The sequence below is a fragment of the Ochotona princeps genome, chromosome 13, assembly GCF_030435755.1.
Source record: "Ochotona princeps isolate mOchPri1 chromosome 13, mOchPri1.hap1, whole genome shotgun sequence".
Taxonomy (NCBI): Eukaryota; Metazoa; Chordata; class Mammalia; order Lagomorpha; family Ochotonidae; genus Ochotona; species Ochotona princeps.
The window spans coordinates 56,017,874-56,042,727 of record NC_080844.1 but is presented as its reverse complement, the minus strand read 5'-3'; positions in this window follow the sequence as shown (position 1 = coordinate 56,042,727).

Genomic DNA, 24,854 nt, shown 5'->3' with positions numbered 1-24,854 from the left:
AATACATTAGATAAAACCTGCACACATGTTTTCAAGACTGCTGCAACAGAGGCACTTGAGGCCAATAATGTTTGTGGAGTCCAAACTGTATCATGAACAGCTTGAGTCACTAGGAGAACACAGCTAAACATGTCATCTCGAGGTGATGTGAGCAGTGGTCTTTTTCTTTTTTTAAGATTTTGTTTACTTTTTATTGGAAAGACAGAGAGGAGGAGAGACAGAGAGGAAGATCTTCCATCCAATGTTTCACTCCCCAAGTGGCCTCAATGGCCAGTGCTGAGCCAATCCAAAGTCAGGAGCCTGGAGCTTCTTGTGGTTCTCCCATGTGGGTACAGGTTCCCAAGGCCTTGGGCCATCCTCGACTGCTTTCCCAGACCACAAGCAGAGAGCTGGATGGGAAACAGGTCTGCTGGGATTACAGCCAGTGCCCATATGGGATCCTGGTGCATGCAAGGCGAAGACTTTAGCCACTAGGCTACCGCACCAGGCCCAAGCAATGATCTTTAAGAACCATTTGTGAAATCTTGATGGGTTTTGCCTTCTCCAAGCTTTAACACACTCCCTCCACCCCTCTTCTTTCTTACAAGCTTTACCTTTGCCCTGTGAATTTCTGTCCATTATTCTTGAGCTTTCTGTTGTTGTATTTTTCTTGGAACTTTTTTCATTGTTCAACCCCACCCACGCAGGCCTCCAACACCTTCCCAAGCATCCAGTCATCCCCTCTGCCTACTCACTTCCTCCACTGAGACCTCACCAGGCAAGCAGACAACTGACCTTCACTTGACTTCCTGAGAGCTGGGCTTCTAAGTGTAACTGGCTCTTGCTTCAGAGGAGAGGCAGGGAGAGGACGAGCAGAGAAGCTGCATGTAAGGGTTGGAGTTCTGCAGCTGGAGGATCAAGATTCACAAATAAACATTCAAGACAAGGGGTGAGGACACTGTGAGGCTCTGAGCAGAGGCAGCGCTCCACGTGAGCACAGGTGACCAAGGTTTCCAGCCTGATGGGAGGAGACACTCCTACACATTTGCACGGAATCCAAAGGCATCCAGGCCTCCAAGGATTGGAAACCAACAGCCCTGCCAGATTCACAGTCCTTGGACTGGGCAAAACCATTCTCAGGTGACCTTGATAATGCTCTTTCAACGGTGTCCTCCACATACAGACAGGAACCAGAGGAGAACAAAGAGGGCCTGCGGATTGCAGGGGCGGATTGGAGGGTAGCCACCAGGACACGCCCTCTCAGTGTAGGGGTCAGGCCTGCTTGAGTCACTCTTTTTGTTTCCTCTTAACGTTTCCCTTTATTTCTGTATCATTTTCTATAATACAATCGTGACAGTTTTAAAGATATTTTCATCATTATGAACATCAGCATTATCATATTAAACAAAAAATTACTTGTACTGATCTTATGGTTGTTGCATAATTATGATTTCTTCCAGAAGCTTACAACCCAAGACGTATAGCCACATCACCTGTAAGACTTCAGTGTGTATTTGTTTTTTAATAGATATATTTTTAATTAATTACATTGCATTATGTAACACAGTTTCATAGGCTCTGGGGATCCCCCAACCCCTCCCCGTACCCTCCCCCCATGGTGGATTCCTCCACCTTGTTGCTGTATTACATTTCAAATTCAGTTGAGATTCTTTCATTGCAAGAGTACACCAAGCATAAGGTCCAGCATCTTATTGTCCAGGTAAATTCAACAGTTTCTTGGGGAGACCATCTCTGGTCTGAAGGCAGAGCTGGCAGAATATCATCCCGATCAATTTAAAGCCACAACATAACATCAACAACAATTTACAACATTGTGGAATTAGTTGACATGGTATTGAGTAACCAATATGTTTAAAAAAATGCAAGTTCTTAACCACATCCTGTGACTACTTCATTGACATTTCAATTATTAGTTTATACACAGAGTCAGCTGCTATATACCTTAAAATGGCTATAGGGTACTATTCAGCTGTCTCGTGTATATTTTCATTATCGTATTTAGCAGTTTATAGTGTTGAAGCATAATTTTGCTGAACTTGGCAGATTTTAGGATAGTCTAAACTGGCTTATAACTCTAACAAGGCATATGTCAACAATTGAGGTGCAGAACAGTTTTAGGAGGGGTGTGCAGAGAAATCTTCAATATCTTAGTGAGGAGTAATTAATATTTGTGTCCTACCTAGTAAGGTATGTGTGAGTCCATGCTGACCATTTCCTGTCTGGTTCTAAGCTTTCTTTTTTGTTCTCTGCCTATCTATTCTAGTGTGTGTGTGTGTATGTGTGTGTGTTGGGGGGGGGGGGCTCTGGAGCGACCTGATGGTCATTGCGAGAGCGGGTGGGGATCCAAAGTTGGAACTAAATAAGGACCAGAGAAAGCTCCTCTCCCTAGTCCTGAAGGAAGTTTACTGTTCTGTTTCTGTGGACCGTTCAGGGTTCCTGGCTGTTGTTCTGATGACCTTGGATCCTGCGAGGAAGGATTTAAAAAAAAAAAAAAAAAAGATTTATCTCTTTTACATGAGAGTCAGTGTTACAGAGAGGGAGGGAGAAGCAGAGAGAGTTCTTTCATCTGCTGGTTCACTCCCCAGATGGCTGCAACAGCCATAGCTGGGCTAAGAACCAGGAGCTTCTGAGTCAGCCATGTGGATGCACAGGCCCAAGGACTTGAGTCATCTTCCACTGCTTTTCCAGGCCAATGGCAGGAAGCTGGACTGGAAGTGGAGCAGCTGAGACACAAACTGAGGTCCATGTTGGATGCCAGAGCTGCAGGCAGACAATTAGCCTGATACGCAGCTGGCCAACTCTGCTCTGTTCACCTTTAATGCAGGCACCTTGGGATGCATTTCATAAGCACAGGTGCATGCATGAAGATAAAACACAGCAGGATTCGCTAAGCAGATACTCCTAAGTGTATGATGATTTCTATGAGGAGGGCTCGTTTTTAATAAGATGACAAACTATGTGCTTTCTGGTGTCGTCCTTCAATGTCATGGCCACCTGGTTTGTATGCCAGGATGGTGATGCTGGGAAACTTAGGACATGTGGACTTTGCTGGACATGGCAAAGAGGTCAGTTATTCCTCTTTACAGAGAAGCACATCAGCGCATTATGGGGGGGGGGCAGATTGGGGGAGAAAAACGAGTCATTTTTCAAGCCCTCCAAGCAGTTGATGTTGACGCAGAAGCTTGAGACAGCTCAAGTCACCTGCTCATTCCCCAGCCGGAACCAGCAGTGCGTGTGTAGCGGGCTCCCTCCAGGCCAAAGTTTATTTTCCCCACAGCACTGAGAGTTGAAGATTTCTGGTTGAAGAATTTAAGGTCATAAGGAAAAAACAGGGTTTGAAACACGCATTATGAGCAGGGCTTTCAAAGCTCTTCCAAAGATGTTGAAAATGCATCCAACACACTGTCTAACCGGAATCTGAAGTATATTTTTCTAAAAACAAAACTCGAATTTGAATAATAAAACAGTCACCTCATCTAGAAAATGGGGGGAAAATCAGTTGTTTCACCAAAGAGTCTAGGCAGATGGCAAATAAACACATAAAGAGAATGTTCAATACGATTACCCATTCGACAAATTACAAACACAATGAGATGTCACCTCAAACCTACCAAAAGAGCTCATCTAAAAACTAAGGTCACAGTAAACGCTGGAGATGGCACGGACACACTGGATCAGTCACTTGTTGCTGATGGAAATGGAAAACAATATTGTCACTGCAGGAGACAGTTCGACGGTTTCCTATAAAATTAAGTATGGGGTCTGGCATTGTGGCCCAGCAAGCTAAGCTGCCTCCTGGAATACCTGCCTCCCATGTTCAAGTGCCCGTTCAAGTCAACCCTGTCACTTTGCTTTTTACTCAGTTCCTGCCAATGTGCCTGGGAAGCAGCTGACAATGGCTCAAGTGTTTGATTTCCTATTGCCCCTGTGGGAGACCAGGATGAGGTCACAGGCTCCTGGCTTGAGCCCAGCCCAGCCCCTGCTATTGCAGCCATTTGGGGAGTGAAGCAGTGATGGAATCTTCCTCTCTCCCTTGTCACTCTTGTTGTCGAATAAGTAAATCTTAAATTGGAAAAAAGGAAAGAAAAACAAATTTACAACTGCCTTATAACCTAGCTACCACACTCTTGAGCATTTTTCCAAGAACAATAAAAATTTAAGTCCACATAGAAACCTCCGCATGAATATTCATTGCAACTTCATTCATAATATCCAAAACCTCCAACTCCACCTTTAATGAATGAGTGGTTAAACTGTGATATATCCATACCACAGAATACAATGCAGAAATGAAAGAGAGCTAATTTTACTTACATAGCAAAAACCAACAAATTTCCACAATTTTGTTGAGTGAACAAAGCCCATCTCAAAGGGTTACATATGTGGGGTTAACAATGTGGTGCCACAAGCCCAACTGCCATTTGCAGAGCTGGCTGGTGTTCCATATTGGAGTGCTGGTTTGAGTCTGGGCTAGCCCACTTCCAATCCAGCTCGCTACTAATGAACCTGGGAAAGCAATAGAAGATGTTTCACGTTCTTTGGTCACTGGCACCCACATAGCAGACGCAGACAGAGTTCCAATCTCTTGACTTGTGACCAGCCCAGTTCTGTCCATTGTGGCCATGTGGGGAGTGAACCAGCAAATGGAATCTCTCTCCCTCTCTCTTTCACTCTGCCTTTTAAATGAATGAATGAATGAAGAAATCCTTAAGATGAAGCAAAGGGTTACATACATGACTACCTATGTGAAATGATAAAATTACAGAGACGATGAGCAGCTAAGTGGCAGCTTTGGGACAGTGATGGGATGACAGTGTGCAGGAGACAGAGTGGTTATAAAAGGTCACAGAGGGACCCTGATGCTGCTGAAGCTGCTTGTTATCTTAACAGACAGTGGTGTGTAGGAAAACACATCCGTGTCATGAGATCAGATCTGTAAACACACACACTGCCATATCGTGCACAATACTAGCACGTAGCCTGAATGCCACAGCCGTGCAGGGCACTACACCAAGCCGACAGCAAAGTGAATTTCTCCTGGTCTTGAAAGCATCTCTGCCTGATTGCACAAGAAGCCTGAAGTGTGGGCAGAGGGCAGAAGGAGGGAGACATACATGGCATTCCCAGGGTGGCGCTTGTGTTGTGAGATGGTTAACAGCGCAGCACGAGATTGAGCCAGGCAAGCTTTGAAACTGTAGCATCCACTTTCCATCCCAGCTTCTGCCATACCGTATAGCAAGAAGTGCCTATTGGTCATTCCTCCTTCCCACAATGGGAGTGCAGGCTCTATCCCCGTTATGAGCCCTGTGTTCTCACAAAGGTCTAGAACAGGGTGCCTCCCTGGCGTGTTCCCTGATGGACTCACGGAGGGCTGGCACAGGCTCCACCTCTGGTGTGTGCCCCAGTGGTCTCTCCAAGGCCCCGAGCAAGCCTGGCAGTCAGCATCAGGGCTTGTCAGTAGAACAGGAACATTTATGGAAGGTTGGTATCCTTTCTGACTGTTCCATGCCTTTGCCTGCTCCAACAATGCCCATGCTAGGCTGATCGTTAAAACCTTCGGCTCTCCCTCTCCCTCAGCTTGTGAGCTACATTGCTGCTGTGCTTCCGGCCCAATTCAGTGCCTTGATTCTACCTAAAAAGTCTCCTGGAGGACCAAGCGTTGTGAATCAGACTCTGAGCCCAGCACTAACTAGTACAGCCACACCCCCACCCCCTCTAGCCCTGCCTTTGCTGTGATGTGAAGACTGGACACAAAATGTCACCTGAAGTCCCTGCATAGCTCACTCTGCTGACTCATCCAGTGGCTGCTCCCAGTCCTGCTGTGTGCTGGGAGGGCCGCTCTCAATGGGGTCCCTCAGGAGACAAGGATCCTGAGCTGAGCTGGCTGCAGAGGCAAAGGTAAGTTCTGTTTTCCTACTCCAGATCCATTGCCCCATGTGGTCCTGCTTAGCTCTGCCCACCCTGGCAAGGACACACCCTTCGTTGTAGCTCCCAGCATGTGCATTCTCCTGAGAATGTGGTTATAAAGCTGAATGAATGTAGAGCTCCCATCTGGTGCCTGCCTGTGTTGTTGTGTAATCTCACTCCCCTCGCCCCCCACCACTCTGACTGTCCAGCCTCTGCATGCCCTAGAAACCCACTCTCCTTGGATGACATTCAAAAGAAAACAAAATCCTCACGCCCACTTGGAGGCCTGAGGCCTGGGGAGCCAAGGCAGGGAGAGGTTGTGTCCTCTAAAGTTCCAAAATGAAAATGATTTTCTCCTTTTCAGCCGCTATCCCCTGATGTGACGCTGTGATCAGCATCAAATGGTCGGTGGCGAGGCTCGCTGAGCGCCCTCTCAGCCCACGCCAATTTCACCTGCCCGGTGTTCTTTGCTAGAGGACAATGGGCATAACAATAAGGAGCTGCGGTATTGTTCATGCATGAATGGTCCTAATTCCAGATTTCTGCTGCCGGGCCCTGTAGATTACCAGCAAAGAATGTCCGGCTCACCTGATGAGAAAGGTGAGGCTACAGGTGGCAGTCCAGGCTCTCTCCTGGGGATGCCTCAATAGAAGCTCACAAAGAATGAAATGTGATTCCCAGATGGTAGGGAGTCCCCCAGGGAAATGGGGTCTGCTTCTCTTCCAGCAGAATCGCCTAGTCATGCATGGCTCTGGTGCCAATGGGTAAGCTTTGTGGATGCGCAGGAGTTGGCAGCTGGTCGGAGGGATAGAGAGTGACAAGCAAGGTTCTCCAGTGGCTCATATGGGCCAGTTCTGGGGGACAAAGGCGCGCGCGCGCGTGTGTGTGTGTGTGTGTGTGTGTGTGTGTGTCTAGCATGTGGCTCAGAACCAGGTAGGACGGACGGGCAAGAGGAGTGGCCTCTGAGTCCCCATCCCCACTTTTTCAGCAGGTATATCTGTGGTTGCAGATCACCTATCTGAGGACTCGTGGAGGAGCACTGTGGCAGTGGCAGAAAAACCCACAGGTTTCCGATCCAGTGTCTGGATTCTAGCAGTGCTGAGGTCACCAGCCAGTGTGGCCACGGGTGAACTACTTAACTTTCTAGAACTCCCCTGTGTCATCTGACAGATGACAACATGATTCTCTCACTGCAGGGAACCCCAGTAGGGGCTGCATAGCTGGATTTGTTAGGGAGCTACCAGTTTACAGGATTTAATCTTTCCTTCCTCCTTCCCAGCAGAATCCCAGTTTTGCTCAGAGCAGCAATGCATTTGTCCAGGAGGAACCCAGTTCCCAGTGTCCCTTGTTATTGGGGTGACCATAAGATAGAGTTCTGGTGAGTCAAAAGTGGAATCTATTGGGCAGAGACTCCTGGAAAGTGACTGGCATTCTAGAATTCTTTTTATAATGGTGGCTCTCACAAAGTTTATGCCTTTGCTCTTTTCTTCCTTCCTGGGATACAGTCATGATGTGTGCAGGCATGTGTGCAGCCATCTTGCAACCATGAGGACAGACTCCATCTGTGCTAAGGCATGGGGAACAGGATGGGAGAAGCAAAATGTCTGCACTAGTCCTTGACACCTCTGCTGTGGATGAGGACAATGAATCCCCCTAGGCTGGAGTCCCCTTCCCTGGGCTTTTCTGATGCAGGAAGCTAAGCATAGTCTCTAGATCATGTCTGGTGGTTGTTGTGTCTGCGGTCCAGGAGAAGGAAGACCCTGGATGCTTTCACCAAGTCTCTGATATTGCAGGATCTTATCACTTCTGCCTGTATCTGACAACCCGTGCACCTGAGCTCTACTTGGACTTCTCTGCTTAGTCATCCAGCAGAGCTTTTGGGGACGTAGAGCTAAATTAGAGGAAAAGAGATCCACCCACCCGTCTGTAGCACAGAAGACCCCGGAGTTAATCAACTCCAAGAGCAAAGGCAGTGCCTGCCAGTCGTAACCACTACAACCTACAAGGAGAGGAAGTGAACTTGGGAACCTGCAGGCCCCAAATAACAAAGGCAATGAAATTTGAGAGTCTCCTTCTCTAAAAAACAGTGCTTGCTAAGGGCCTGAGAATTCACCAAGCACTTTATTTATTTATTTATTTATTTATTTATTTTTTAAGAAAAGGAGCCTCTCCAATTTCACTCTTAGCCAAGAGTGATGAGCTTATTCAGGGAGACTTGCCTGGGATCTGAACTATATAGGTATGCCTTCCTGAGATTGGGACGCAGTCTTCTGGGCCAGTGACATGGCAAGGAGATAGCTTCCTGCTGGCCTTGGAAGGCCAACCTACTGACCCCACAGTCGTGGCCATGTGGTACTGAGGCTGTCCCCGCAGGAAGATGGCGGAGTGAGTCATAAACCAGCTAATCACCATTAAAATGTTGGCTGTAACTGCCAGTCTGACATCCCTCCTAATGGCTGACAAATGTCAGGGTGACTTGTGTGCTTTTTTTGTTAATTGAATTGGTTAATTAGGTCCCAGAGGCCTAGCTGCTAATTATGAGCTGCAGCCGAATATGATCTTAAAAAAAAAGATGCAAAGAAGTTAAAACAAAAGAGAAAACACACACGCTCACACACGAACACACACACACACCCCCGACTCCTTTGTGTTCTTTGCAAACTGTACTGTTACCTTGTCTTAATTCTTGACCTGCGCATGTTCCTTCCTCCTTGAAGTGTTAAAAAAAAAAAGAGGTAAGAAAAACTCCAATTTTGCCTTTTTCCTTGAGGAGCATCTGCTCAGTCAGTGCCTCGTTCATTAGTTTTCTGCCAATTAGCCAGAAAAGAAAGGTAGAAGGGAAAGGGGGAGGCAAAAGTCCAGATTTGCAGCCTAATGCGTTGCCTTGTGAAAATGTATGTTCTAAAGCAATGCATCCTCTCCTGTTTGGATGAAGAGGGGCTAAAGCCCCCCAGACCCAGCAATGACTTGCTGAGGTGGAGGCAAACTTTTGCGGAGTTTCTCAGGACAAGGCCCAAACACATGGATGAAGACCTAGAGCTGTCATACCATCCCGTGGGGGGAATAATCTGCCTTCAAGGCAAAGAGGCACTGCTCCCGGAGGAGGCCAGGGACAGGCAAGCTGGGATGTTCATGTCTTCATCTACAAGATGCACCTGCAGCGGCTCTTGTCTTGCAGGCTGGCCGTCAGGAGGAAGGGAAGTAGGCATGTAAGCAGTGGGCACCATGCCTGCTGCGTCCAGGCCTCAGAAACCACGCAAGGCTACACCTGCTTGGCTGTCCTGCACATTTGAAGAATCTCGGGATCTTCCTTAGGTTTAAATTATTCTAAATTGGGTTTTTTTGGTTTGTTTTATGAAGTTTATTGAGTGGAATCTGCTCTTCTTTCTCTAATAGACGAGTTTTTTCTAGAAGCCAAAATGACAAAATTCTGTCCAAATATACTGTGGGTAGCGCTCTGCTCCCAGGGGTCTCACACAAGACTCAAAGGACAAGTATGGGACTAATTCCATAGGAGATTGCATGCTGAGGCCCATGGCATGCTTTCCCCAGAACCCTCTAGAAGGATTGGCCTCATAGGCTGCTTCAGGGAGGATCTGGCTATGTCAGGCCCACTTCTTGGAACAGAGCACCCCATGCCACACAATGACCCTGATTCTTCTATTTCATCTTCAGCAGAACGCAGTGGAAAGGGAACACGGTGGAGGCAGGTGATTAGTTCTCTGCACCTGCCCCGGCAGCGCAGCTTGCGTTATTCAAAGGAAGAAACACGCAGATGACTGGGGGCTGATGGGTTCCTTTCCTTGAAGTATTGTGCATGTAGGAGGCCGTTATGGCAAGGGAAAATGCTCATCCCCAAACCACCCAGCAAGCTAAGGTAAAAACCTGGAGCCTCCCAGGGCTGCCACTGATGCTAACTGTATGTGTGTGGCTTGAGGGACTCCAATACCAGATGCACACAAGCACTTAATTTCTCAGAAATGCAGACAATGGGCTCCCCAATACGAAAACTAGGGTCCTATTTGTGAACTTTGGAAAATGAAGTCCTTTCTTGGGGGAAAGGGGATACTGTATATGTTTACTTTTGATAGGAAAAATTCCTTCTACAGTTGGTATCACACAATGAAGCACTTGACTCACTCATCTACTACCTCATTCTTCCAAATCTCAAATATGAGAATGTCAAGAGCTTGGTTGCAGGATCTGCTTCTGACAACTGGGGAGACTAGGAATCGAGAAGGAAAAGAATCTTTCCAAGGTCATTCAGCTAAAAAGTGGCAGACCCAGGCACTATAATAATTGTAATAATTTAATAAAAGAGTGATAATAGCAAAGCAACAGTTAATACGTGTTAATTATTTCTTAGGTCTGGGTTCTAGGATGCATTGTTGAATGTTCAATGACTTTTCATCCTTTAAAGCCTTCTAAGTTTGCACCACTCTTAAACCCGTCTCACATTTGGGTAAACTGAGGTGGAGAAATATCAGGTGACTGCCAGAGGACACCCAGCCAGAACTAGGGTTAGAACCTATATCTGCCTGGTCTAGACACTTCCCATTGCATCACACGCCTGATCCTTCCCAGCATGCAAAAGCATTCGCGCACCTGTTACCCCATGTGATCGTGGACAGCAACGTTTTCAAGACTTAACAAGGAGGCCGGAGGGTGGGGTTCTGGCTTGTCCCAGGCCAGACAACTTTTAAGTGTACTATCACAGAATTCTGGCAAAAAAAACCCAAAAAACCAAAAAACAGACCCAAAGTGTCCACTGGGGGAGGAAGAGAGTGATATTCTTTCAAAATGGTGGCTTTACTTCAACAAGAAGCTGCTTAAGTGACCAGATTAGTCCCAGAGGGAGTCACCAGGTGACTCAGAAGGCGAAAGAAAATGGCCATAATGGAAGGCGGAGTCCGAGACAGACCAGACAGCAGCTCCTCCCGCAGACCACGCAGGCAGAACTGGCTCTCGGCTGTGCGTGGAATATTGACCTGGCAATATTGATGTGCCCCTTGCAGAGTTGCCTTTCCTTATCGATAACCAATGGCAGTGCCTAAAGTTCAAACACTGCTGGGCGGCTTTCATGTTTGTAAACAGTATTGATGTGCATAAATCAGGACCCATCAGTCTGCAGGATTAAACAAGGACAGAAGACAGAGCATTGGAGAGATTCAATCCGGAAGAAGCTAATTAAAATCAGACAGGGAATGAAGCCATAAATGGTAGCCAATCGATGTAAATGCCTCCCACACCTGGACGCCCCAGTACCCCACCCCAGCCCTTCCCATGCTTTCTTTAGGATAGCACAGGGTCCAGCATGCTCTCCCCTGCCATGTCTCGCACGCCAATTCTCCTGCGGTCACTCCTAAAATAGAAGGTTGGAGAGTAGAAGAGATCAGCACAACAGCTCAATTAGCTAATCCCCTGCCTGCAAACATCAGCAGCCCATATAGCTGCTCATTTGTGTCCCAGCTGCTCTGCTCCTATGGCTTGGGATGGCCCAAGGCCTTGGGAATTTGGGGATGTGCACCCATGTGGGAGACCTGGAAGCTCCTGGTTCCTGCCTTCAAATCAGCTAAGCTCCAGATGTTGTAGCCATTTGGGAAATGAACCAACAAACAGAAGATATTTCTCTCTGCCTTTTTTTTTCTTTTTGTAAATCTGCCTCTCCAATAGAAATAAATAAATATTAAAAAAAAGAAGAAGAAGAGGAAGAAGAAGGCTGCGAGAAGTGGTAGGGAAGGCAGACAGCTGACATCATCAGAGAGAAAACAGACATGACATCCTGTCTTTGACTCAGGACATGCTGATGCAGCTGAGAAAACAAATACTTAAAAATTGGAGTGGGCCCAGTGTGTGGGTCAATGGCTAAATCCTCACCCTGCAAGTGCTGGTTCACGTCCTGGCTGCTCCAATTCTTCCCATCCAGCTCCCTGCTTATGACCTGGAAAAGCAGTAGAGGATGGCCTAAAGCCTTTGGACCCTGGACCTGCATGGGAGATCTGGATGAAGTTCCTGGCTCCTAGCTTCGGATCAGCTCAGCTCTGGCCATTGAGACCATTTGGGGAGTGAACCAGCAGATGGAAGATCTATCCTTGTTTGTGAATCTAATCCACAGTTCCAATAAAAACAAATAAATCTAAAAAAATAAAGTTGGAGTGAAAAAAAAAAAAACAAGCTTATCATTAACAAGAAATGTGGGAAACAGTAACACTTCCCCCGAGTCTCTAAAAGGGTAGAATTCAAGAACAACACTGGATTAAGGGAGAGAAGGGTTGAGGTTACTCCTTGACTCTACTACTTGTCAATTTTTAAATGTATTTCCATACTATGATGGCTCAATAGCCAAAGGACTATATAGGAAGTTGGCTTGAATCGAAAGAGCATGACTCAATGGTCCTATTTCCCTTCTGGGGTGACCAGTGTGTGCCAGGTGGCAGTCACTTAGAGCTGGCAGGAGGAACCTCTTACTGACTGACTGCTCAAGGATGTAGATTCAGAGCTGCAGTAAGGAGGAGGTTAATTCCTACCTTTGCTGGTGGTACATCTTCTGCCTTGCACTCCCTTTAGCAAGGCTTGGTTGGAAGACAATAAAAATGATGGCCAACATTGAACCAGTCCTTAAGGTAGCATGATCTTGAGCACTTTACAGACCTTCACTCAGGGAATGGTCACACAAATCCTAAAAGGGGGGGAATTAAGGCACAAATAGATGATGTCATGGCCTCAGTGCCCTGTGTTCCCAGGAAATCTTGGAGATACAGCCAACAATACTTGCCCTGTGTTTGGGATGAAGACCCAAAGTTCAGACCAGTGAAATGATTTGTTCATAGCTAATGCTGTTTGGCAGGGAATCCTCTTGGGGGCACATGGATGCCCTACTTTGAAGGCAGGGAACTTAGTACTAGACCCAAAGCATCACTGTCCCTCCCACTCAGCCTTTGCCCAGGCTTTCAGAAGCCTCTTTATGGACCTTAAAAGGATGCCATGGTCCCCAACATCGCTCTATCATGAACAATGAGACCAAGTACTTCACACAGTAAATCCTGCAAAAATGCATGGGGTTGCTACTACACTTGGAAGAGTTTTCCCTGAGACAAACCATAAGGCCATGCTTCTGTTAGCTGGTCTAAGGAGAGAGAGAGAGAGAGCGAGAGAGAGAGAGAAAGCACACACGTGTGTGTATGTGTGTTTGAGAGAAAGAGTGTGTGTTGCCCTGTTTCAGTGTCTCCCTCAGGTTCCTGGTGAGTATGTGAATGAGTGGTGTCATGTTCCTGGTTTTAGGTTAGCCCCAAGACTGGAATGTTTAACTCATGTGGTTTTTTTCAAGATTAATCATAAGTTACAACAAGCTACTCTCCCTTGAGGTATTTCATTTGCATCAGTTTCTCTCCCGGAGGGTGAAAAGTAGGAAAGATATCCACTGCACAGCCTTGGAAATTAGCTGCTTGTCATTCACTCACTTGGATTCGGGTTGGGATCTCGTGTCCTTCACTCCAGAGCCCTGGCCTGTTTCCCCATTAAGCAAGAGACCCATGACTGGAAGAGACACTGCTGCCAAGGCCCTCACAGTAAGGAGAGCCAGCTGTGGGCAGCTCAGCAGTAACATGAGCCCCTGGATGCTGAGTGCCATCCCTTAGCTGCAGTTCCCCAGGCACCTGCAAAGCCAGGCAGTTAGCCCTGCATGTGCATTTGAGGAGCAGCAGTGGGCCAACACCCCTGGTCTCTATTAAAGAAAGATCATGGTGTACATTGGGAGAGGGAGGTTTGTAGAGGGGCACTCGGTGTACTTGGCAATCCAGCTGGGGCAGCGGACTGGAGACCATGAACCTGAAGGGAAGGAATTGGTGTCCCCAGAAGCTGAATAGGAGAGGGACACAGTCACTAGTTTTCCAGGCACAGAGCCCCTACCACCGGCGATAGCTGGGCTACCAAGGCTCAAGACAATAGGTGATTCAAACCCAGAGTGGTGGGTGGGGTGTCAAGGGGAATGGGAAACCAGAGAGGCAGACAGAACCTGTGTTCATGGATGGGCAGGACAGATCCAGACTGGAGTTCTCCATGACAGGCCAAGGGCCATATACACATCTCGGACCCATCTTTTGGGCAGTGAGATGCTTTTATATCTGTCTGACTTGGGCTAACTGACTCTGGAGGAAGGTTGAGGCTAGGACCCAGGGGAAATGAATCTGCCTCAATCCTCTCAGCCCTGTCATGACTGGGTGCCTGATGGAAACTATCCATCCCTTTATTATTTATTGTCTCAGCTGGGTGACTTTCCTTACTTCTTCATATGAACGGTCCTCATTACATTTTGACCACTCTATCTTCTAGAGAATCTTGCTCCCGAGAGCTGTAACAGATTGTCAGGAAATAAGATCATTCGATGACTATTAATCAATGACGGAGGTTCCCATGATCTAGCTCCTACCTGCTCAACCCCAGCCCCTCCACTCCTCCACCAGAGCAGCATCAGAGTCCATGTCAGTCCTCAAATACGGGGACAGCCACCTCTGGAGCTTGCTGACACAGCCGCTCCCTCGCCTGGGGTACAGGAGTCACCCTTTATCAACAACTTTGCTTTCTGCAGTTGCAATGATACAGTCAACCATGTCCTAAAATGTTAGGTGGAATGTTTCAGAAAGAAGCAATTTATATGTTGAAGACAACTCTTAAGGCAGCAAACTGTCTTGATTTTTCTATTTTTTATTGGTTATTAATCTTCCTAGAGCTAGTTTGCACAATAAACCTTATCACAAGTATTGTGCATCTGGCAGAAATGTGGGGAACAGACTGGAAGAGCCCATTCCCTCTTTTTATTTACCAAATCTCTTAGCATCTTTATCTAAAGGCTGGCCCACCTCCATGATCTTGAGGACTTGGGAGATAAACTGGGCTTTTGGGCTTTCCCAATAGGAAGACATGGTCCAGTTCTGGAATCCTGGCATAGGCAGGGCCAGGTCCTTCTGAGTGAGGACTGTGAGGGAGGGATCTGTTCAAGGCCTCTTGGCAGTCTTCTGGTTCACCCTGTGCTCTCCCTCTAGATGTGTCTCTGTGGTCATATTCCCCCTTTCCTAAACACACCTATAAAATCCTGGCTCCCAACATGGTTACATTCTGGGGTCCTGAGGATTGACATTTTGACACATCAATGTGTTGGCTTTAGAGGAGGCGGTGCCACAGTTTAAGACAAGAGGTGTGAATGGCTATAACCACCAGTGAAGCCTTGTAAGTGATCTGTTCCATTCCACTTCTTATTGAATTCATTTGGGGAAGCTGAGACCCAGAGAAGTCAAAGGGCTAGCTTTAGATCACACAGCGGATGACCAAGCAAGACCCAAGTTTGGCTCTGTTAGCTGTGGGATTCAGACTATTCACCTTTGCCATCCTATATTCCTTCCAACTCTTACTGGTTTTATTCCTATGCTGGTGTCCACACAAAGGACTTGAAGATTTGCGATGCCATCAAAGCTGCCTCCTGGAGCCTGCACAATCAGAAAGCTGAATCAGGCACCAAGTCAGGAATCACAGACATCTCTGATGTGGGATGGAGGCATCCGAAACGGTGGCATAAGGCCTAAACCAAATGCTTGCTCTCAGTTTATCGTTGAATTCCATTTTCCGAGTGTTCTGAAAGACTCACATATCATACTCACAAATCATACACACAGATAGCGTCAGAGCTGCTTCTTGGGCAGCGCTCACCTTTCATTGGCCAAATGAAGTTACACAGACACATCTGACGTCAGCAGGCAGGAACCTGTGATGCGTACACAGAGGCTCAAGACAGGAGTGGCCCTGTGTGGACCTGGCCAGAAGTCCCATCTACAAGGTTCTGTGCTGTCACAATTCAACTTTCTGTGTCTTTGGTCTGTCATTTCACTTCTCTGGGAATCACAATATTTCCTTTACTTTCCTTAGAAGGCTGCTGTGAAAATCAAACATGAGCCTTGAGATGAAAGTGTGCAAGTTTACCACAGGTGGGAGAGAAAATCAATTGCAGTTCATGGCAACTGCTGAGACCAGTGACCAGTGACAAAAGGGATGTTGGGGGCCGCAGTCCAAGTGCTTTCCACAACCAGGAGGGCCTACACTCTTCCCTGAGCCCCTGTGAAAGAAGGTGACAGGCTGGTGGAATCTGTGGGTCAGCCAGGAAAAGCCCTCCCTGGCAGCCTGGACCACGGGGCACCCAGGAAGTGCTGGAGCTGTTTGTCCATGCAGACACTCTTAGCCACCCAAACATCAGGGTGCATTTGAAAAAAAGAAACAGAGCAGGCCTGCTCCCTGCCTTTCATGGCCAAAGAAATAAAAGCTCAGGGATATTAAGCAAAACGTCCCAGGTCACACAGTATACAAACACGTAGGTTCTCTTCTAAGTACTTCACATACATTAATATTTAACCCTTGTATAAGATGAGTGGTTTCATTATTCTCGTTCGCAGATGAAGAAAAAAGGTTCAATAATTTGCCACTCACATAATTCCTAATGGACTTTTCTGGGTGTTGGGCATTCTAAAATGAACATCCTTGCTCCACTCATAGTTACTGTTTCTCAAACCAGGCTTTTAAAACTTACTTATTTATTTATTTAAGAGTGTGAGACAAAGAAAGAGACCTCTGCCCACTGGTTCACTCTCCAACTGGCTTTAACAACCAAATCTGGACCAGGTTGAAACCAGTAGGCAGGAACTCTGTTCAGGTCTCCCACATCGGTAGCAGGGCCCAACTACTTGAACTATCATCTGCCACCCTGCCAGGTGCATTTACAGGAATTTGGAAAGGAAGTAAGCTAAGAGGAACTCAAACCAGTACTCCAATATGGGATGCTAACATCACAATAACAGCTCCACCCACTGAGTCACAGCACTGGTTCCAGGGGTTACTTTTCAACTGATGGCATGCCCTACTCAAAGAGTCAACTTTCCCCCTTCGAGTGGCATATGAAATAAAGCTGCGTCTCAAAATCGATGACATCTTACTTAGAGTTGGTGAAATATGAGACACGATTTCTTTTCCACCTGTTCCTCCCTTTGCCAACTTGAGGTTTCAAAGTGATTCTTTCTCCAGGACAGAGGGAGCTGGACATTGCCATGAGGCTGTCATCATTCCTCCCACAGCCCTCTAGCCTCTGGGGGAGAAAGCAGAAGGAAAAGCTGATGAAAAGTGATCATTTAGGGCACAAGGCAGCCCCAGTGCCTGCTTCCTGGCCCTGCCCAAGATGGAGTACTTGGAAGCGAATGGAGCTGGTCTCAGTGGCATTCCTGTGGGGTCAGAGCCCTGGCCAGGGATCCCAACACAACACAGTAACCGTGCTTGCTCCACAGTTCAGGGACCAAATCCACCTCTGCTGTGCAAGGAGACAGCCAGAAAACACAAGCAGGAGCTCAAGGGCAAGTGCAGAAGGCACGTCTAAGGTGCTGGAGTTACTGAACAAGACACAAAGCTGTGTCCATTACTTGGGGGGTAAACACTACCACATGTGCCTGGAGCTCGCACATCATTTAGTCTGTGCTGACATGAATCCCCTTGGAAGAGTTAGCATTTGGTTAGGTAAATGTTTCCCCTCTCCCTCCCCTCCTAACCTCCCCCGTTCTCCATCAATATCTTGCAGATGTTGGAACAATACATGGACTGACTTCTTTCCCACACTGGAATGCCGGCTGGGGAAGGATGTAGCACAGGCTCCTGGCCGCCTTCGACCCTCACCACGCCGGGCCTCTTCCATTCCCTCGCTTGTGCGGCAAGCCTTCGGCTGCCTCACTGCCAAGTATTAAGTGCTTGTTCCACAAACCTGGTGTAGATTATCACTTCGCTGGATAGATGTACCTAATAGAATTAAATAGTTGGCTCCTGACCAGTAACAGATGTGAGACATATAATGCAATAATAATGAGATTGAAACCACCATGTAATATTGAGGCAAGAGTGGAGGGTAGCCTGCAATTCTGTAGTTTGGAGGGAAAAAAAAAAGAAACCAGGGAGCTTGGCCGTTTGTCTGCTGTGTCAGTGGGTTTCAGGTCCCCTGAGGGGGGCCTTTTGCAGCCCCACGTGCACCCACAACGTGAGCATGAGGCACGGGGTGGAGACGGGGACAGGCTTGTGCTGGAGGTAGACTGAGGCAGCATGATGCTGCCCTGTCCCCCCTCCTAGGGCTGCCTGACTTCGGGGGGGGGCTGTAGTGAGCTCAGGAGAAATATTGAGGGCCACACCCACATTAGGGGTGATCAACAAAACCTCAGCTCAGTAGTCAGCACATAGGCGGGGGAAGACAGAAATACACACGAGGTGGACGAGGACAAATATAAATACGGCCCCTGCCGGGCAGAGCCCCAGGTAAAGATGGCAGTTCTGGAAGCCTCCTCGGAATGAGGATGCGTTGGTGTCTGAGGACATCTGCTTTTCAACAGCAGTTCCTGGGACTCAGGTGCAGGGAGACTCAGATGAAGCGAGCTTACAGTGAAAAGGCAGCCCAGTTCCATCCTGGGATCAAAGAGCAGGCCAGAGCACAGGCGACCTTCCTGTTACTTGTAACGTGAGCCCAGAGCTTGGCTGCTTTCACCTGATACCTTCAACTCTGTCTCCTCTTCCTAAACTGTTCCCTTTTCTCTGTTATTCACTGTAATGACTGGGTCTGTCAGCTATTGCTGAGCCACAAACAGCCCCCAAGACATATTGTGTATATAGTTTATTATTTCTCACAAGCTTACGGGTTGGTTCTCTGATTGGAAGGGCCTTGACCCTTTCTTTGGATGGACTGGAGATTGACATGGGGATTAGGACCTGTCATTAACCTACTTGTTGACTGCCCTTAGTCTGTGAACGTGCAAGCCTCAGGGAAGCTCCAAGGTTACAGTGGCAAGGTTTTTAGCTTGTTGGTTTTACGTCATTTGCCTGATCTTATTCATGTATCTAAAGTCAAGGGGCAGTTTGGCAGAGGACTGGGTGGCCTGAGATGGCCTTGGCTCCTCATAGATTTTTCAACTTTCCTGTAGGCTACATGGTATGTTCTGATTGCAGTGTCAGAGTTGTGATGGACAATGAGCTAAATTATACAAGAAGGTTGGCAGAAACGGGCAATTTTCAAGCCCCTATTTGCACTGCATTTGCTGTCATCCCATTGGCCAAACAGTCCCATGGTTAAACTTGAATTGGAATGAGAGGGGATCACAAAGTGACAGGACAAAGTGCAGAGGATAAAATAATATTAATGAGGGTCATTAAAACAATAAACCTGCTACAGGTTAGTCCGTCCAAAGGGATAGTCAAGAAGCTGGTAGGCCGGGCTTCCGGTTCTCTCTTCCTGGGTTTCTAGCTTCTCTGTTTCCACACATGATCGCTTTAGAACCACATGCTTCTCTCTTTCCCAACTGCCCATGTGTCCCCTTCCACATGCACATACACATTCAAGGAGGAACCTGGCTCAATTTCCACAGCCTTCAGCCACCAACACCATGGGTAAGACACAGGTCGGTGAGCACAGCACTAGAGAGACTAGGTCAGAGGGATGGAGGAACACAGAATAAAGTACATGTGGCAGCGAGATGAGGCCAAGTCAAGTAAAGGCTCTGTCATGGCCTTAGTCTCGAGTCCAAAGCCAGATGGGAGTAACGAGCCCCACAAACTCCCACCCTCCACTCGCTGATCAGGGGAACGGAGTTGGAAAGCCTTCCTAAAGCACAGAAAGCACCCAGGCTGGGGAACCAAAGAAAGCTTGCCTGGCATGTGACCATTGCTCAAGGAGTCTTGGTGGGCAAACTGACAACAAAACCATCCTAAGAAACCAACAGACTCAGAGACTGAGGAACAAGGAGCGTCCTTGAAGCCTTGTTTGTAAGCATGGAAGCAAACCAAATGTTCAACAATGGGCAAATGATTGAAAAATTTACGGCACATCTATATAATAGCATAAGATGCAGCTATTTAAAGTGATGTTTTAAATTACATTTTTATGAGTGGAGAAGAGGCTCACCGTGTAATTTGAAGTGAAAAAGCAGGTTACAAAACTAGATGCAATGTGATCCCATGTAGGCATAAAGCAAGTGTGGTTTTAACAGTGCTTTGTGGGAGATTTTTGTATCTTTACACTTTCTATTTTTGCTAGCTTTTCCAGCATAAGAACATATTTCCTTTATAACTATAAACTGGAGTTCTCAAAAGAACACAAATCTTGATTTTGAAGCAGGGACCAGGACATGAATTTCTTGTTGTAGACTTGCAGCAGGAGCCCCTGGTCCAGGCTCCCAATCTCCTGTAGCAGTCACTGTGGATCGTGTGCAGCTGGGGAGGTCACGTCCCTTGCTCCTGCCACAGGCTGCATGCTAAGGCAGGGCAGCGAACAATCTTGTCCAATTTTTGCCCTGAAAATGTTTTCTGCTACTAATAAATTGCTTAGCGGTAAATTCTCACTAATACTTTACTTAAAAAGAAGAAAATATTATCAAAACAACAAAAATTAGACATATTTATGAGGTACGGTGTATTAATCCAATTCATGTATATATCATGTGTGCTGATCAAATCAGGACAATTGGCATTTCCATTCTAAACTTGTATCATTTCTTTCTGTTGGGAAGATTTGAATACCTCTCTTCCAGTTCTTTGTAAAATATACCACACATTGTCACAAACTACAGTCATGTGAGACCAAGTCATGGAACATTATTCCTCCTTAAATGATCGGATTTGGCCTCCCATATCGGTTTCTCCCTTTCTTGTCCTAATCTAGGGACCATCATTGTATCTACTTCTAGGAGATCAAATTTTTTAGCTGCCACGAATGACTGAGAACAAGTGAGGTCTTGTCTTTCTGTGCCTGGGCCTATCATATTCACTGGTTTATTTCCAGCGCTCATTACTGACTGCTAGTTGGTAGGCGCTTAGGAAGTATTTGTTGAATGAGCAAATGAAAGAAGCAACTCAGAGGGAATCTTTTTTTCTTTCTGCATCAACTAGCAGACTCCGCAGCATCAGTGTTAAGAGCTCTTGACTGACCCACAAAGAAGAGTGGCAGAAACAGAGCCACCTTACTTGGTGAGTGCTGGAGACCCAGCCTGGGGCCACGTGCTTTGGTGGACCAGAAGGCAACCCGAGATCTAACTGCACAGCAGGTTGGTCACCAGCTGAAAGGCAGGTACTCCAACCCGGAGCCCAAGGCCAGGCCCAGCAGCACAGGGCTGTAACTTTTTCCCTAGAGATACAGCATCATTGTCATGTCAAGATCCAGTGAAGGTTTTCTTGATCTCCTGCACCTCTCTCCATGTTTAATATTTATTTCCTTATTTGAAAGGCAGAGTTACAGAGAGACAGAGAGACAGAGAGACAGAGAGAGAGAGAGAGAGAGAGAGAGGGGGGCATCATCCATCCAGGCGCCCCCTTCAAAAGGCCATAACCATCAGGGCTGGGCCTGGCTGAAGCCAGGAGTCAGAAGCCCCATTCAGGTCCACAGTGCAAGTGGCAGGAGCTCAAGCGCTTGGTCCATCCTCCACTGCTTCCCCAGGCACGCTGGCAGGGAGCTGGCTTTGATACAGAGCAGCGAGGACTTGAAATGTCGCCCATACAGGGATGCCTGCATTGCAGGTGGCAGCTTTGCCTGCTGAGTCCCAACATCAATACTCTGCTGCACCTCCTGAAGGTTGGCATGGGGAATGTGGGTACCATTTCCTTTAGGCAAGTGATTCACAGTCCAGGCCCCTGCTCAGCTCGGCTCTCCCTTTCAGCCCACGGAACTCACCTGATGGCATCTTAGCCTCTCTCTCTCTCTCTTCTCTCTCTTTCACTCCCACCCACCCTCCCTTACTCATCTGAACATAACCAACTCCATTCCTCAGCATTATATCACCATTGCCCAAGAACATCAAGATAACTCATATCCCAGCCTCCTTCCTCTTATCCCTCTTCCTCTCCATTTTTGGACCTTCCTCTTCCCCCTGATAAGTACAAAGCATAACTGAATAGCAAGCAAATAACGTTAGTGACCAGAAAGGAAAAAGAAGTCTACACATGAAATGAACCAGAAGGAGCACACCTGTTATTGAAGGCCCTTTAAAGTGCCTGACACTCCCCTCACATCCTTTTTGCCCTCACCTTTGGGTAAAGAAATCACTGCTTTCATCAAGGGTCATTGGGTCCCTTCTTTTTCTTTATGAGTGAAGCTTTCCATAGTCGTTCAAAGTGTGTATGCAATATTTAGCTCAGTAAGAACAATAATGGTGGGCCTGGTGCAGTAGCCTAGTAGCTAAGGTCCTCATCTTGCATGCACCAGGATACCATATGAGCACTGATTCAAATCCCAGCAGCCTCACTTCCCATACAACTTCCTGCTTGTGGCCTGGGAAAGCAGTAGAGGACGGCCCAATGCCTTGGGTTCCTGCACCCACATGGGAGATCTGGAAGAGGCTCCTGGCTCCTGGCTTTGGATTGGCGCAGCTCCGGCAGTTGCAGCTGCTTGGGGAGTGAATCAATAGGCGGAAGATCTTCCTCTCTGTCTCTCCTCCTCTGTGTATATCTGACTTTATAATAAAAATAAATAAAAATCTTCAAAAAAGAAGAACAATACAGGCGACCATTTGTTGAGTACTTAATGATGCCTTGGCAATGGGCATCACTATGAATGTAGTCTATTACTACTCTCATGCTACAGTTGCACAGGCTGAGGCTCAAAGAGAATAAGCACTGTGCCCACGCTGTGCCCATGCTGTGCCCATGTCTTCTTGCACTGATCAGGAAGAACAGTTGCTGTCCCTAACGTTCCTTCCACGTGGGAACATATGTTCCTACCCCAGGTGACTGCAGAGCCACACACACACACACACACACACACACACACACACATCTGAAAACCCACGACTGGCCCCGCCTCTCAGAGCAAGAATCAAGGCATGTGACACTTCTGTCACCGTGACAGGAAGGAACTGGGATGACTTTGTAGCTTCTGGTGGATTCCTCCCCTCTCTCCTGGTGACATGGCACTGGATGTGTCTCAGGACTGACCCAAGTTCCTCAGCCCTCCCAGCTGCCAGGATGGGTGGCCAAGAGGAACCTGTCACCTAACCAGAGCCGAATCAGTGTCCTGCCCTAGGATTTCCCCTTGGCGAATTGGGAGGGAGTTCTACTCTGCCTCCATCCCCATCCCTGAAAGGGCAGTCAAGGTTGTTGAGGAGGCTGTGGGAGGAAGAGGAGAGGATGAAGCCCAGAAGAAAGCAACAGAAACTGGCATCGCAGAGAGGCAAGCAGGAGAGGAGGAGCCTGCGCCCAATACCCCTTGCCCCCAGCTGTTCTTGCAACCGCTTCCATCTACAGTGGAGGAAACTAAGTCAGGAGGAGTGAAGAGACATGCCCTGGGCTGTGAATTAAATTTCCAGGAGAACAGGGGCTGAAACGCGGCGCTCTGAAGGATGGCCACTTGCCTGGGCCGTGGCAGGCAGGAACACACCAAGGGTGGAGAAGGTTGTACGGGATGTGCTGACTCCTTTGGGCATCAGTTCCCCGGGGCTTGGTCATTCACACTGAGCTGTCCTGGCTCCTTACCTGCCCACTGCCAAAGTGGCGCAACAGCCTCCCCAGTCAGTGCCTCATTAACTGGATCCACCTGTGGGCACTTTGTTTAATGATCTCAATTGGCATGGAGTCAAGATGTTGGAGTTAATGTCCTTCCGCTTTCTGAGAACTAATTATCACCTGGAGGTTGGCTCGGGGCCTGGACGGCAGGGTCACCAGCAGCACTGCAAACACCTTGGCTGACTTTGCTGCATTCCCTCGTGCTTGTGTGGGAAGGTGAATTAAACACAACAGGTTCGGGGAGCACCCGGGCCAGCCACTCACTGTGAAAGGTGAGAGGATTGCTCCCTGGGGAGTCATGTTCCCATCTCTAGACTGAGCATTAAAGAGAGCCAGGAACCCTGGTACCTGGTACCTGGTACCCAGGACAATCGCTGGCCCTCCAGGAGCACTTACCCTGGGCCAGGCTCTCTTTACAGCAGTTTGGAGGGCATTTTACCCGGGCTATTGCCAGGGTGGAACCTGCTGACTCAGAGAGATTATGGATTTTACCCAAGGTTACTCCAGTAAGCAATTGTGCAAGAAATCAAACTTCAGTGTGCTTGATGTCATAGCCTAGGCATTTTTCTGTGCCTAAGGAATGTCACTGCTTGCCTGTTATGTATCTACAAGCACTGGGTTCAGTCTTGGAAATAAGAAGCTAGACTAGACACAGCCCTTCCCTTTCAAGGTGCTCACACAGATCTTTTTGGGAACATGGACTGATACTCCTAACGCTTTACAGCAGAGTGTTGTGGAAGGAGCGTAGCACAGGGAATCAACAGGTGTGGTTTGGATTTTCAGCTTCCTCCCTCCTTGATTGTAAATAAGATCTCCCCTAAATCACCTGACTTTTCTAACCTCAGCCCCTGCGCCATGGAACATGGAACTCGTTCATTCTGCCCTGCCGCGGGGGGCCGGGGAGGGGGGCACTTCCAGGAGCCACCATTCAGAGATCACACATGCAAACTCTGTTTACAAAGGCGTGGCTTTGTTTGTTGTAGAAACTGCTAGGCCTGGATGGGCTCCAAGGTGGACTCTGCTCCCCAAGAGCTGGATCGGAGTGTACCTCACAAATGAGAGGGCTCAGCCTGGGAAGTGGGCCCAGAGAAGGCAACTCGGTCCCTGCTTTGGAACGCTTCCTCCTGCCTCCTTCAGATCCAACACTGAGCAAAAAGAGTCCCTCTGTGCCTTTAAAATGACTTGCTGGTTCATAAATAATAAACAGAAAACGTAATTTACTTACAGACTTTCTGGAACCAGTATATAAGATGATTTCCTCCCTCTCTGTTCAGCAGATTTGGTGGAGGGGAATCTTGGGGTCCTGTTACACAACTCCAGCTGTCGTTATTGCTATTTTCTTCTTCATTTGTCACCAATGAAGCCAGTAGGGGGGAGGGGCAGCATTCTCAGGG